Raw genomic sequence first — 17,471 nt, forward strand, 5'->3', positions numbered from 1 at the left:
GATGTCATTTTCATGATGATAGGAGTTAAAGCACGTTATTAAACGCGTGTTTCACTTCGATGAAATAATTTATTGCAGCAGTACTCAGGGGCGGCTCTAGGCTTGTGGTGGCACTGGGCAGAGGAAGAATCGGTGGCTCCTTCGTCCGTCAATGTCATGCACGGTGGATGGCCACGTCTGTTGCAGACACTGCATAGCCGCCTCGTGCTCATGACACAAGCATTTAACTTTTGCCGAAATTTGTCGCTGCGTTATTTTCTCTTTCTGTTTTATATTCAATATATATTGGCGTAGCCGCCACTGCAGTCAGTGCTTTTCTTTCCCGAAGTAACCAATCGCCATACAATCAGCTCTGTAATAGACGTTAAGCCATCTGTAAGCTTATCGCCGATTCTTCAAAACGTTTAAAGAACATTGAAATCTCTTTGTAGTACATGTTTAATTATTCTATCCTTAACGACACTCCCAGTGAAGAATATAGATTATTTAAATGAAGTTAAAGTTTTATCTGTATAATTTAACAAACATATTTTGCTGCATTTCACCTTAAAAATGATATCATCATATGTAATACGCGCTCTATAAAGTGGCTCAGGTTGTGCGATATTATAACTGTAGTGCAAGTTTACAGTGGGGTGATTGTACTTATAAGTACAAAAAGTTCTACAAGGAGCACTTGATTGACTGCATTTAAAGTTCTTGGGATTAAACTGTTTCTGAACCGCAAGGTCTGTACCGAAAAGGCTTTAAAACGTTTTGCCGTGGCTGAGACAGCGTGTCCATGAAACTGTATACTGATAATTCTCTTTCCAATCAGCTGCTGCTGTGATTCACACTCAGATACAGTAATATAAATACTCCGAGTGGTGCAGTGAAAGTAATATGGAAAAAGATGATCCGCTGTGGCAACTCCTAATGGGAGGAGCTGAAAGAAGAAGAAGAAAAATAATAAGAAGAGGAAGGTGCAGTGAGATTAACAACGCTAAAGCAGTTATGGTATTTGGAATACTATGGCTGTTCCCTGGACCATTATATTGTTACGAAGTTAATTACAATCAGATGCATTACACTAATAAACAATATGCGGTTAGTTTCGGTGTATTTATAAAGCCGCGTCATGAAAAAAATGAGTAACCATACAGGAACAGTACCATTGCTTTGACGCTGGGTGCCGCCAGTCTGCAAAACTGTGCGGAGAACTTGCATACAACAAGGTATGAGGTACCGTGGAAAAGTGCGTGGCTTTACGCCAAGTGTAGGTTTTATACATCGCAATTTGAACGTGGAAAAGTTCTTACGCAACATTTCTGTGCGTACGCACCGTTTATACATGAGGCCCCAGGAATTAAAATTTACATGTATTAATTTTAGAGGAAAGAACATATGTCCAACACTACAGTATTTTATATTTATGTTTTCACCTGCCTTGGAATATGTAAATTTCTTGGTAAGAGTACTAACAGCTTATTACTGAGTAACATGATGGGCAAGTTTTAAACAACAGCACATTATTGTGAGATTATTTTCCGTGGAAAAGAAAGATTCAATTAGTAGATCAACTTTGAAACAAATTGCCTTAAACCCTTAATTAGTCTTCATTGCATTTAAGGCATTTTACTGTTTGTACCCTCTGATGGCGCCTAGTTAGAGAAATAACTTCTTTTTAATGCCTATATGTACAGTATATTGTGAGAGAGTAGGACTAATGTAGAGCTTAAGGAATTCAAAATTCAATATAAATGACTTTTATCTCTAAACAGAAAATTGACACAGATTGCTTTTCCCACCACACTTCAGCTTGTTCAAAAAAGAACAATAAAGCTGCTTACTATATATTTTATTTTAAAGTGTCATTTGTTACTATTCTCAGTACAGTACTTCTGACATGTTAAAGTGCCAATCAAACAGAACAACCCATGTGCAGGTGTGAAACTCAGCTTAATAAGGGCTGCAGCAATTCTAACCAAAGCTGCTAGTGACGTAAATTGTACAACCATATGATGACCTAAAAGTGCAAAGCCACACTTTTATATTTAGGTCATCTTCCACAACTAAAAACAGCAACAGTAATAAAACTACAGGAAATGTAGGAACAACAAAACACAAAGAGCAGTGGCTAATGACTCCAGCTTTTCTTGGTTAGTTTCTTTTGAATTTCCATACTTATTATTTTATTATTTAAGGCCACAAGGCTTTCCCATCTACCTGTAATAATTACAGCACTTTTAAAATATAAAATGTACAAATTTAGTAAACCAGAACCCTAGAAAGGAAACATCAACATATACAATCAAAATGGACACAACAAGAAAACATTACTTTTGTTGCTCTGTTCTCACAGGTCGCTTTCCTTTCTATATGCAAAGTCCACTTTTCCACCAGTTAGTATAACAAAATTTTTCTCAATAAGCTTCTGGCTTCTCATACTATCTTTTCTTACTAAACTTGTGTACCAGCTTCTGATCATAGCCTGGGTCAGATTTACAAAGATGTGTATATGACTTTAAAGGGCCAGTCCAGACGGTAGTTTCTTCATAACTTGCTCTCTTAATTAGCCAGCCTTTGGAAATAGCATACTTTACATGTTAGCCTTATGGAATTATCTTTTGCCAGACATTTATGGCCTGCTTTTCGATTAATTATTGAGGCTTACTGCAGTGTACAAAACTGCCACGGTAAAAATGTTTATTGTGGCCATCCTTTACTGTGAGTTTCTTCTTACATTTTTTTTCTTTGTGTCACATGACGTATTAGTGATTTTACAACTTTAAATTATTTCATCCTAACAGTTGTGAACATGACATCACAGTGGTTATATATCTTAAATCTGAATTTTTGAAAATATCATAAATACTTTATCCATCAAAGATCTCTCAACGTAGAACTTAATGTTATTTTCTGCAACACCCAGCAACCTACTAAATACTGCATCACTTTTCTTTAGCTGCTCTCAAGTGATGAGCAAATGGATATTAAAATTAAATTTTAATAAGAAATTACACCATTGACACTATGGGTAAAGTCATTAACCGCTATATTGCATTACATATCATTTCTAGGCTGTGCTTCAGCAAATATCGAGATACCATTAATTTCCCCTTGCTACATGAACACTGCAATTTATGTAGTGTATCTCATATATAAAATTGTGAATGGGGCAGTAAGAAGACATTTCAGTAGACTATGCCAGTCTAAAAGTAAAATCAGTTGTTCAGCACACGGAGCTATCTAGCATGTTTTTTTGCAACGTTGCAAGCCCTTATGCATGTTCATTTGAAATTGGTATATGTAGCTATGTTCTTGAACTATTCCTATAGTTTGTTGTGTTCATATGGACCGTTCCTAGGACTTTTGCCTCCTGTACCAAGTTAAGCTACCGTTCTGATAGGGCTGTGCGATATGACCAAAATCTTATATCCCGATATTTCATTTCATATCCCGATATCACGATATGGTACATTTTCTTTGTATTCAGTGAATAGTTTATATAATCACCACTCCTTTTTTTTTTCATTTAAATTAAAAAAATCAAAAATGAGAAGTACTCAACTTGTAATTATTTCTGTTCTTTTATTTAGAACATTTGAGCAAATGTTTGACTTAGAATGTAAACATAAAATGTTAATTTATCAAATATAAAACACTTTTCAAAAACAAATTACTAAAGGCCCAATATAAAATACTGCTATATAAAATACCTGACATAAACAAAATGTGAACTGTAGCAGCAATAACTCTCACAACATATATTAAATATAAAAGGATCAAAGCACTAACAACTAAACTATATAAGGCCAATAAACCCTTTAAACAAAATAAATACAAGTCTAACATTAACTGTCAAAACCAAATGTAAACATTGTACTTCAAACTGTAGCAGCAATAAGGCTTACGACAAAAATATATTAAATATATAATATTAAATATAATATTTTTTAGGCTACATTCTAGTAAAATGTTAATTTGCATATCGTAGTGTGGCAAATCTCCGTTAATGAGTTACAGCTGATCGCCCGCGCGTGGGACTGGACGGCGCTAACGTGTTGATGCCGCCCAGCCCCAAGCATCGGGCGATCCGCAGTAACTCGTTAACGGAGATTTGCCGTGTTAATGCAGTTGTGGCGTAAACGTAATTTTAACAAGATTAACGCTGAAGATTAACGCTGCAGGGAAAATTATGCCTTAAGCAAATTGTTTTGGTAGCAATTAATCTTCCAAGCTTTTAACATGCTCGTTTAAATAGTACCTTTACAACTGTAATATCCTACGTGGCCTGCCTCTCAGTTGTAAACTCTCTGCATGCTCGCTCACGTACTTTTTGCGGAGGTGGTAGAAGAGGTTTGTCGTGTTGGAGTCTGTGGTAGCGATCGGTTTGCAGCATAATTTGCACAGTACCGTTTTCTGGTCCGTGTCAGACTCTTCAAATCCAAACCATCTCCATACTACAGAGGTAGCCATCTGTGTGGAGCTACCTGGTGTTGCCTCGTCTTCATCAGCCATGCTAGTGTGTCTGCATCCACGTGGTGGCCATCAAAACAATGAAAAAAATATTGCCGTAAACAGTTTATTTTGCGACACCACGAAACAAACGATAGCGTAATGTGCAGCGATAGACGTTTTCATATTGTCATCCGATATATATCGTTATATCGAACAGCCCTACGTTCTCAATTTCTAAATATTATTTGATTACAAAAATGGAAGTACAGATATCACTTTTCATTCTGTGAATTGCCAGAAATATATGCAGTAACGTTCTACTTAACATTATCCTAGGTCAATTAGAATCTGAATTTGGGCATAAAACCTTCTTGACTATTTTCGTATACATATTTATGTGTGTGTGCAACTATGTATGTCCAGTATTTTGTAAATGTTTTTGCTAAATAAATAGGAGAGAAATACAGTACTCAAAAGAATTCATTTTTTTCATTAATTGCTTCAATTTATATAAAAAATGGAAAGAAAACATTACATAATTAATTCTCTAAAATGAAAATGAAATATAGCTGTAAAAATAAAACCTGTTTGAATAATCAGTTATTTACTCTGGGTTTGTTATGAGCATTACAGGTGGAAAGGGACACTCAAGTGTTCCTAGCTTTGCATGTTTTAAAACTATGTATATTTAAGTGTAAATATATATTTTTTTAATTTGAATATTTAAATCTACATTTTTTGTTTATTTGACAGCTCATTATACTTCCCAATGTTCTTAAATCAGGAATATTCTCAAATTGATGATTTTGTCAGCAAATGATATTTTCATCTGGATAGCACACATTTGATAGTAGCTCTCTCATTTGTGGTGATGATGCATGGCAGACCAGGTGTTAGTGTAGACACTGAGAAGAGAGTGAAAACAGAAAAAACTGATAAAGGTGAATCAAAACAATTACATAAGTTAATAAAAAAGCAGTATAATAAAACAATATGAAACTAGTCTTACCAGCAATTCTGACAAGAGTACATTATGCTAGAATAAGTCTTCAGGGTTTCATTTAAAAGTGAAAAACATATGGGGCTACCCTAATATTGATTAAATCATGTTAGATTTTGTACTGTGTCAGATCACTTCCAGGTTGGCAGTTTTCTATATATAAACACACAATCATTTATGCACATTAACTACTTTTACTGCTATCACATTGAATTTACTTGCACACAACTTTACTTTATTGATGTAACAACATGCCATTAACAGTTTTCTTTTTCAGGCTGTTTAATAAAGAGAAATTGGTGTCAGTCTGTCCCTTTATTGGCTGTTGGAATTTCTTTTCGACAGGAAGCAAGTAATGTAATAGGACGACAGCATCTATGTACCCCTCATGTAAACCGTACCCCAAAGATGTTATGTCTTTTTACACTTTTATTTGTTGCACATGAACAACTACATTTCATATGCTCATTATATGAGAATGGTCAGGTTTACAGATGACCGACAGTCTTTATACAGGAATAACCGGGAACAGAACTAGCCAAATGGTGTAGCCTTGCTGAAACTCATTTTCATTATTGTCATTGAAATAATTCTCAAAAACAACAACCCGATAGATAAGATCAGGTAAATTGTAGCTTACTGGGAAAGCATTTACAAGTACAGTATAACTAATCAAGAAATTCACTGTAGATTATTGTAAATTTAGACATGTTTAATTTAAAAGTTTAATCATTCAGAAAAATGTATATTTTCTTACTTTTATTTTATAATTTTCTGTGTTGCTCTATTTATTTCTTCTTGTTATTAATATACACTCTAAAACAAATTTTAAAGCACCAAAATACTTAGAACACTTCAATGGAGATTTTATAATTTTTTGGACTCCTTGCTAATAACCCCCCATGGTCAGTGTTTCAGGGCTTTCTTTAAAAGTGTAATCTATTTTTCTCATATCATCAAGCACTACTTTCATCCACGTCATCTTGAGTTTCCTCTTGACATGAATCCATCTACATCCGTCATAATGCAGCTCTTCAACCAGTTTTCCTCTACTATTCCCTTGACATTCCAATAGTGTATTTTCTTGTTTCTCCTTAATGCATGACTTGTTTTAAACACTCAGTGAAGTTCTGCTTATCTACTACATTTTTAACTTGGCATCCCAATTCTCTTTATTTTGCCATTTCTTTCTGTACTATTCATTCATTCCTCACACTATTTGCATAACTTTTCTATTCATGGCTCCAAATTAACCCATTGTCAGTAAGTTGATGAGTGGGCTTTGCAGTACTAGGTTCAAGTGCATGGTTGGTTCCTGCTTTGTGCAAATAGTGATGGGGATAGGTTCTAGTTCCTACTGATCCTGATTGGATTAGGCAAGTTTGGGGATAATATGTAATGTCTTGCCTGCCCCAGGCATTTTTGGAAGATATTTAAAGGGGAACTTCTCTACAGCTGTGTAAACACATTGTTAAAACAGAAACTTTTTCATATTTTAGTAATAAATGTTAAAAAATGTAGGCATAAACTATAGAATGTGTGAAGCCTGAAGTCCAAAGATCAAATAAACACCTTCACAAAAGGTTCAAGGATGATACAACAGCTTCCTTGGCGTAGCAGTAAGATTTGCTGACTTGTAATCAAGGTTCAATCCCCACTGCCTCCTATATTTGCCATTTTCAGTAGTGAGTTGCTCTTATTATTAATTGGTTTGCGTCTGTAACAGACCGTGTACATTTATAGTACTGTACTTGTAAAAGTTACCTTTTTTTCCCCATTTTTATTCTCTCACTCACGATCACGATACATACTACTGCCCTAGGGATCTGACGCTATTAGTTTTTATTTGAAACTAGGAATAATTGTAGATGTGAGTAGTGTTTTGAGGCAATGGAACTGGACATTCTCTTATCTGTTGGGATAAAAGCTGACACACAAACACTGGTGAATCTGCCTTCTTCGTATCTCACCGTCACTTTATTTTTCTTTATTCAGATTTATTGAGTGTTCCTGCTCACGTAGAATTAGTATGCACCTTATGGTGTATGATGTCAAAAAAAAAAAAACACAGACGTAGGTATATATGATATTTTGAAGAAATCATTTTATGACCTGATCAGAAAACATCATCGCACTAATGTAATATTATTTGAAAATGAACAGCATCAGATCAGGTGTGCATTTACAGTGGCGCTGTTACATAGAGTCAGTCCAGGAGTTGGGGGGGGGAGGGGAGGGTTGGTGTTAGAGCATGATTGTCATTGAAAGAATAAAACTGAAAAAACCTAACTTTTACAGGTACCATAAATATATACCCAAAGTCCCATATATTTGTCTCTTTCTTTTTTTTCTCCGCGCTGCAAGAACCGTCTTTCCTACATTTACAACATTTATTACCTGTTGCAATGTGCACATTTTTCTCTATGCTGTGGTTTCTATTACATTGAAAGGGCACTTGACACTGACTCAGTTTACTTTCCTGGGGAAGCAGCTGTCTTGGAACAGAAGCTTGTCGATGTTGCATCCTCCTTTTCTTTTTCCATTCTAGTATGATGCAGCAACAAAGTTCCTCTGCAATATGAGCCATGAACACTCTTCTTTTTACAGTGCCCCCGTGCATGCCTTGCACAGTACATGTTCGTTGATCCTGTTTCACTGAATAAGCTCATGCCTTCTGGTGCACGATGTCGATTTTGGTTGGCTTGAATTTGTTTGGACATGAAAGATCAGATGTCGAACAGACTAATGTAAAATGCAAAGTTTGCAAGAAACCGTAGCAATCGAATGTAACTGAACAAAGAAAGCAGAAGACAAAGATATATCCTGTCCCCAAAGTCAGCCTAAAGCTTCCTTGATGAAGCAGTTATCATTAGCTGCATCCTTTGGGAACATAATCCCATGCAACAATAAAGTGTGCTGGTAGAAAGAAATTACAGATGCCATGACACTCCACATCGCTAAAGACATGGTTCCTATTTACACTGCTGAGAAGCAATGTTTTATTAGGATACTCCACAAAACTGATCAGAGATATGAACTAACAGGATGTAAATATTTTTCAAAAATGTCATTGCCCTGACTGTAGACTGATACAAGATAATGAGCAGTATAGTATCAGAAGAAAAATTTCTTCTCCATTGATGGATCTAAAAAGTAGTTGCACCCTTCAACAATACATAAGCCTAACAGTTCACTTCATTGATGCAGAATTGACACACAGAAGTTTTTGCCCCCAGTCACTTCCCTGATGATCACACTGGTGTGGTTCTTTGGGTAAGGACTGAAAGGTGTGCTCACTTCTGAATCGAAAGAGTGTGTGACCACTGATAGTGGATCTAACCTGATCAAAACTGGGAAGCTAAATGAGTGGAGCCATTTCCAGTGCTTTGGACACTGGCTTCACAATGTCATTGGTAAATGTCTATAAAACAGAGTTTTGGTTAGACCATCAACAGTAATGTTTTTCATTGTTATGAATTAATTAATTTTTTAAATGTTAATATTTTATTTTTTAATATAATTTTTTTTTAAACTATGTTTAAACTATTTGCATTATGTGTTTTGTTTGAGTTTTAAAAAGGGTGATCCTAACCTAAGTATCTGAGGAAAGTTCAGCTCAGCCTGGCTCAACCATTGGGCTGTACCAAACAGCACAGGCAGCCGAAGTTTAAATATTTAAATAAATCTTGAAAAATCCATAAATCTATGAAAAGCAAGGTGTTTCTTGTCATATCATTCAGCCCTAACTATATATCTATCAATAATATCTGTAAATATAGGTTAGGCATTATATTGAATTAAATTTTTTTATGAAATATTTTATCATTTACTGCATGCTCAGTTTTCTGTACTGTACCTTTGGTATTCTTTTAAAACAAGTAAAGGGAGGGGGGAAAATACTCACTGTATTACTGTCTTACCTATGGTAATTTGCATATGAGTTTTTATGGTGTATGCACAATTATATCAAGTAAATGGGAATATACTTAATATTTAATATTAATATTTCTGCAAGAGTAAAATTTACAATTTGTACGTAGCAATGTTTCAGGTAATCTGTGGTTGGTATTTTTGAGTTTGTGTAGTGACACTTCCTCATGTCTAATGCAGAACGTTTTATGAGAGAAAACAAGAAGGGTGCAGAGTTAAAAGAATACTTGGTAAGGTGCATTATTACCATGTCATGTAATAAGTATAAAAAAGAATTAGCATATAAAGTGAAAGACCTAGAATGAATGAGTATTAAGGTAAATATGATAAGAAACACTATATTAGAAGTGGATGTAAGTGTTTTTGAATATTTGCAAATTGGATATTGTGGCTAAGGATGCTCATGACTATACAAACTGGAGCAATAATAATTGTCGTTAGAAACACAGAACCACAGATTACTTTGCCAAGGCCTAAAATATTTTGAATTTCCAGAACAAATTTGCCTATAAGCATTCAGTTAAAACCTAAATTAAGGTTTTAGCCCCAGTAGTTTGTAATTGTGTGACAGATGGACAGACAGTGTCATGGAAATTGGGGAGTCAACCAACCCCCAACACGAACACACACTGAGTCCCGGGTTCCAATAATAGATGGTTTTAATATCCAATTCCTCAGTTAAGCACCAAGTACAAAGCACAAGCAGAAAACACAAGTAATCTTTCTTCCAATTGCCACACAATCCCTCTCCTATCACTACCGCATTACCCTCCTCCAATTGAGTGTTGCCCCGCTCTGACTCACTTGGATAAGAGATGCAGTCCCTTTTATTGAGGACCTGGGAGCACTTCTGGTGTCAAGGCCACTGCCTGATGGAAGCACTTCTGAGTTATACGGAAGTCCCATGAATTTGGTAGCGCAACTCCCTGCGGCTCCCCCTTGTGGCACCCACGGACCGCATCAGTGCTGTGCTGCCAGACTGCAGCACCCAGCATTCTATGCTGGTTTCTGAATTGGTGCCTATATGGAATGCTGCTGCCATCTATTGCCTGAGGAGATTAAATATCCCTCAGAGATGGTCCTTCTCTGTCCTCTTCTTCTGTTGTGGCCAGGAAAATTATGAAGTCCATGTCCAGTTGAGATGCCTGCCCATTTATTTGGGGCTTCCCACCCGGGTAAGGAACCATTTGTTGTGGCTGGGATGTCCGTCCAGGTATGACCTCCTTCACTCTCTTGGCCGAGGCGCCTTTATGTTCTCAAAGGGTCTCCCATTCAGGTCTGGTCGGGATGTCCATCCATCCCTTGCACCACCTACAACTGTATGTGTATGTATTTGTATATATCATTTATTTAGACTTTGTGTGTGTGTTTTTTTATACTTTTATTCCTATTAAACCTTTTGAGGTACACTCTTACCCACAATTTAGAGCCACCAATTAACACTAGAATCCTTGAAACCTATGAAAAAAGTTGGAATCCTGGGCCACCTTAAATTCCTTCGCAACTCTTCATCAGTGTCTTTGTTTTGCAAATTTGTCAATCAGCATAAGCAGCAAGCAGTCTGTTATCTCATCCACCACCGATGCAGCTGAAGTTCTCCCAGCTTAAGTCTTTTTATCTGGGTGTGAGGTGCCTGGAGTTGTTTAGGGTAAATTTTTCCAGTGTTTCTCTCTCTCTCAAAATAGATAGTTGAAATATCATAATCTTTTTGTTCTTAACATCAGCCATATCATACATATTGCATACCAGGGATTTTTCCTGCCTTGCTTCCAAACGTGCTGGGGTAGGCTCCAGGTTTCCTGCGATCCTACTCTGGATAAACATGTTTAGATAATGTATATATTGTTCTTAATCTCAGATGCTGTCTCTGTGGTTTTGTGCCTGTCCATACACCTATTACATGCTCTTACTCTGCTCATTAAGGGTTTACCATTCTTATGCATTGGCTATTTAAGTCTCACCACTCCTACCTAACCTTCACACTACATGGTTTGTTTTCTTTCTTTTCCTCAATACAGTGTGACAGTAGATGGCGCTATACCAGCGCTTAACCCAACACAGACAGACATAGGAGGCACACTTATAAAAACAAATATACTTTTATTTTTCTTCGCACATGTGGAACGTTCCCGTCCCCACAAGCCCACAACACAGTCCAAATCACAATCACAATACTTCTCTTATTTTCTCCTCCACTCCTCTCTGCCAACCTTACTCCCTCTCCATCCGACTCTGGCTCTTGGAATGTTGGCTGCTGGCTCCTTTTATAGCCCACCCGGATGTGCTCCAGGTGTTTGATTACCTAATTCTGGCAGCACCTCCGGGTGTGGCGGAAGAGCTACTCTGACTCTGTAGGGCTCAGCAGCAGCTACAGCACCCACGATCCCAACAGGACTGCACCAAAAACCATCTCACATGAAGCCCTGCAGTAGTCCTAGGCACCGCTGCACCCCAAGGTGGCTGCCATCTAGCGTTCCAGGGGAGGTACTGTCCTGGCCAGGCTTGCTTCCCCGGTCCATACAGTGAAGAGGCATCCCAGTCGGACAAGGACCCCAGCCATCTGTGACAACGGCTAGGTGGGGTCTGCACACTGATTCAAGTCTAAGAGTCCTTTTCTTCCTAAGCCCCCATGATTTTCATGATCACACCCATCAGAACACAGTTGAATCTGTTTTCTGATTTTTTTATATCTTTTCAGGCGTGCAGTTGGCAAAATTCTGTCTATAAATTGTATGTGCCTGAGATGGAATCAGAGATCAATGTGGCTGGTAGAAAATAACAAAGCCCAGTATGGGCTTGAATGAAATATTGAAGGCATTCATTTTAGGCACATTGTCTTGGAGCAAGGTATATTGTGTGCTGTACACATTTTGAGTAAAAAACCCTCAAATCTTAAAAATCATCTAAATTTCATTACAAATTGCCCCATTCTGGGCAATAAAAGAAATAGATAAAAAGTGCCAACAGTCAGCACACTTTTATTCAGCACAAATGACATAGAAAATATTTTAAAAATGATAAAATTGTGTGAAATTGTTCATAATCAGTATCTGGTTTTGATTATGCTAGTTTTTATCAGACAAAAGCAAAACCAGATGGTAAACCAAGTAGTGTAGTAAGCTTCCACTAACATTAAACTTGTATCCAAATCTGTTAAGTGTATAGTTCTGTCTGATTGAGACACAAAACTAAACTCTGTAGGAGCTCCATGCCATAATTACTAAAACTAAAACTGAAACTAATAGATATACAAATAAAATAGAAATGTCTTTGTGAAATAAAAACTAAATTAAAACTAAAAATACCCGATGAAGGAAAACTAAGATTAAACTGAATTTCCAAGTAAGGTCAGAAAAAATATAGAAATAAAAGCTAATATAAAAAGGCAAAACTATAATAACCTTGTTGCACACTTCATGTTACCAAGAGGAATGCAGTTTATAGTAACGGAGGCTGGAGTAAGATGGGATGTTTAATTTGGAGTTATCCATTATTTGCTTCAGAACGATTTTTGGTACAGGTACTGAGCTCCGAAAGCTCATATTAATACGAAAGTCAGAAGTTTAATACCATTCTAGGAAGATGAGGAGATATTTAATTTGACTGATTATCTTTCTGGCCTTTAACAATGCCAATAATCTATACTAATAAAAGGCAAAGCCCTCACTCACTCACTCACTCACTCACTCACTCACTCACTGACTCACTCACTCACTGACTCATCACTAATTCTCCAACTTCCCGTGTGGGTGGAAGGCTGAAATTTGGCAGGTTCATTCCTTACAGCTTCCTTACAAAAGTTGAGCAGGTTTTATATCGAAATTCTACGTGTAATGGTCATAACTGGAAGCAGTTTTTCTCCATTTACTGTAATGGAGATGAGCTTCAACGCCGTGGGGGCGGAGTTTCGTGTGACATCATCACCCCTCCCACGTAATCACGCAGTACATAGAAAACCAGGAAGACCTAAAAAAAAGCGCTGAAGAAAACATGCATTATATAATTGAGAAGGCAGCGAAACAATAAGAAGCGAGCGAGTGACATATACAACCATATTCATGACTTCTGCTACTTCGGAAACAAAGCACGATGTAAACCTACACTTTAAATTAAGTTCATAGACAGGCTGCCGCTGGCGCTTGTAATTTAGTGCCTGCCCATATAAGGCCGTCCGTCAGCGGCAATCCAATAGCAAACTCCCACTAAATATTCACGGGTTAAGGACTGTGCTTATGCAGAGGAAGATGAGATGGTCAGGGTGGTGTTTGGTACAAACTCAGCGAAACTGCGAGAGAAAGTTTTAAGTGCCAGGTCTAAGGTAACATTAAATACAGCCATGGACATAGCACGAGATGGCACCAACACAGCTGGGAAACTTCGATGCATGTACACCGACCGGCTCACGTGAACTGACGCAGTGCACAGATAAAAGCAACAGTTCCAAAGAGCTGAACAAAACCAATTACACAATTGAAAAGGCAGCAAAAATATGAAGCGCGTTTGATACATACAAGCATATTCATAAATCCAAAACAAAGCACACGTTGGAAAAAGTCAATGTCCCGCTAAAGGAAGACAGTGTAAAAAAACGTGCATGCAGTGTGTCAGGTCTCAGATAAAGAAGAAGACGAGCTGTTTATTGATGCAGTAAGAAACGAATCGATGAATGAAACCTGTCATCTTTACAACGATTGACAAACACGGAATGTAACTTGAACACAACACATCCTACAAATACGAACCTGATTGAAAGAAATAATGATAATCAAATCCTTGATGACAGCAACACTCAGTAACACTCACAAAACAAATACTGTATATTGACAGTCATGTTACGTTATTTTTAAAATGTTCCTTTTCTTTTCATAGCTTTTTAACACACTACTTCTCCGTGATACGCTGGTATATATATATATATATATATATATATATATATATATATATATATATATATGTATGTGTATATGTATGTATATATGTATATGTATGTATGTATATATATGTATGTATATGTATATATATATATATGTATATATATGTATATATATATATATGTATATATATGTGTATATATATATATGTATATATATATATATATATATATATATATATATATAACCCGATCTACATACTAATAATGGATACTTTATTCGCCATCAATGATTGTTTTGGTAAAGCCATACTCAGTGTATTCATTAGATGAACGGTAAAAAGTAAGAGCGAGGGAAGGATGACTTATTGAGGCATGCAGGCTGTAGTGCGTCAACTCTATCTGAATTGCGCGATCACATTTGAAAAAATATATCAAGTTCTATTTAGTCCATATGTGTCAAACTCAAGGGCGTGGGCCACATCCGCCCGGGTGTAATTATATCCGCCCCGAGATCATTTTATATACTGTATTATTGTTATTAAAGCCCGGTATATGAAGCGCTGGTAACACAATAAACTACAGATCCCATAATGCAGCGCTTCAGCTGCCTTGCAACACTTACCGAAGTTAATCAAGTTATTGCGAAGCTAGCTCACACGATGCTGAAGAGAAAAGTTGATTCTGAAAATAGAGCCTTTAAAAACCGATGGGAGGCTGAGTATATGTTTACTAAACCCGTGTGTCTCATTTGTGGAGCTAATGTGGCTGTAATTACAGAATTTAATCTAAGACGGCACTATGAGACAAAACATCAGGTTAACCTGAATGCAATGCAGAAGATACAGAAAGCAGCATAATTAAATAAGAATCTGACACTTCAGCGGACGCTTTAACCGTGCACAATCACAAAGTGATTTCAAGTGAAGCTGCTTTTATGGGAGACACAAATGCACCAGTGCACCTTGCCTCACTTTCCCTGTTGCCAAGTAATGTTAAACCAAGTCGTCACTACGGTGTTCCCAAATACGCACTTTGCTGATAAACTGAGCGCACTGAGTTTGCACGGCGCTTTGGTGACTTCGAAGAACAAAAAAAGTCCGTCTACATGCGGCTCGAACCTTATGCATGTTTGGTAGCACATATTTGTGTGAGAAGCGACTAACAAAACAGCACACAGGAGTCGCCTCACTGATGAGCACCTGCAATCCATCCTGAGAATCTCCACAACACAGAACCTCACACCAAACATAAACGAACCTGTGGCCAAAAAAAGATGCCAGGCGTCCAGCTCTAAAATGACATATGAGCAAAGAAAACTGAATGATTTGATTTGTTATTGCTGAAAAGAACACATTTTATTTATATTTCTAGGTTTTGTTATGCAGCATGTTCATATTTGAATTTGTATCATTTTGACAGGATATATTTTTATGGAGAGCAAAATCTTTTGGGATATTTAAAATCTAAGTTTATTTTTATATAAAATTACATAAGAGTAAAGAAATGTGAATGTTTGTTCTTTTAACGTTTACTTTATTTCTAACTTGTATAATTTAGACAGGATAAATTTTTATGGAGAGCAAAATATTATAAGTTGTTTAAGGTGTGAGTTGATTTATTCACGAATAATATTCCTGTCTGTTTTTACCATTCCTACCAAAGATATTTCTGTCGACTAAATAAAAATTCCTTCTATTTAAAATTTAAATAGCACTTGAACAAATACGATAGTTCATAAATACGATAGTTCATAATATCCACGCAGACTTGCACGTAAGAGCGGGAGTTATCCGTTTTAACAAGCAGCGTATTGCACTGATACGAAATAGCTGTGTGTGTATATATGTAGATATGTATGTATATGTATATATATGTTTATATGTGTGTGTGTATGTATGTATATATATATATGTATTTGTGTGTATGTATTTATGTGTGTGTGTATATGTATGTGTATATATGTAGATATATATATGTATATATATATATGTATATGTATAGATATGTATATATATATGTGTTTATGTGTGTGTGTAAATATATATATATATATATATATATATATATATGACAACAACACTCATCACTCACAACAGTGACAAAACAATTACATTGACAATCATGTTACGTTATTTTCAAAATGTTTCCTTTGCTTTTTCATTGCTTCTTTAACACACTACTTCTCCGCTGCGAAGCGCGGGTATTTTGCTAGTTAGTTAAATAATTTGACAAGGCTCCTAATTTATTTATCTTACCTCCCTCTGTTGTAGTAAGCAGTTCTGAAGCAGTTAGACCTAAGTATATTAAGGTAACTGAAGCATACTCATTTTAAGAAACATAACACAATTTATTGATAAATGCAAGAATTATAGAAATATGATAACTGCATATACTGTATTGACATACAATATAAGGCAGGGCACAGACAGACAAACATTTAACACAGAAGAGGCTTGCTATTTACTGGTTAAGTTCTAATTTATCTTGGCACAGATAAACAGTTTTACAATACCAAGTTTTTAAAGGTGTTGTTCGATGATGTGTGGAGTTGTTGCTTTGTTAATGCTTTGGGTTCAAGTGGAGGATTCTACTTGTGATGGAGTGCACTTCTTCTCTTTACTGCATGATCCTTTGTCTGTTGTGCTCTGCACTTTTCTAAGTTAGGCTATTTTCTGTGTCATCTGCAACTTCATAAGGAAAATCATTACTCTTATGTGGCACAGGAGTTTACATGCCGAAGTTCCCTTCTTGAAGCAATAACTCCTTCTCAGTTTTCAGACTTCACTGGTACAGTGGTTTTCTTGGAAGGCTAAATTTCAGCTCCTGTTCACAAAGAGAAGAGATTGTCAGAGCTTTCAGTTCCCCAAAGAGGGAATGGCTCATTATCTTTCTGGTTTCAGAAGGTCATTTTGCAGAGTAAGAGCATAGATTTCCCTTGTGGTAGACTGCTCCAGAGGCAGTTCCCCTAGAGTGCTATCAGGGAGTTCAGTGAGAGTATCCAGAGAATAAATTTAATGGGATGAGTGCAGCTGGTTTATCTTCTGATGATTGGAGTCACTTCTAGTTACTAAATCTGTGCCTCCCCAAAAGTGCTTTGTTTTGTCTATCATAGTAGTCATTCTTTGTACAATAGCTGCTTGCTCTGGCTTGAGATCGTTTCGCATCGCCTCCAGCTGAGAGCAAGTAAGTTGGGCCAGGAGACCTCATTGATTCCAGAAGGTTCATTGA

At 36.6% G+C, this 17,471-nt stretch overlaps 1 protein-coding gene across 1 annotated transcript in view; it reads left to right on the forward strand.

Annotated features, from left to right (window-relative positions):
- The window catches only part of tbl1x (transducin beta like 1 X-linked), a 312,413-nt gene that overhangs the window by 230,144 nt on the left and 64,798 nt on the right, over nucleotides 1-17,471 (forward strand). The gene's annotated exons all lie outside the window — the stretch shown is intronic.

Source organism: Polypterus senegalus, chromosome 2 (genome assembly GCF_016835505.1).
Source record: "Polypterus senegalus isolate Bchr_013 chromosome 2, ASM1683550v1, whole genome shotgun sequence".
Lineage (NCBI taxonomy): Eukaryota > Metazoa > Chordata > Cladistia > Polypteriformes > Polypteridae > Polypterus > Polypterus senegalus.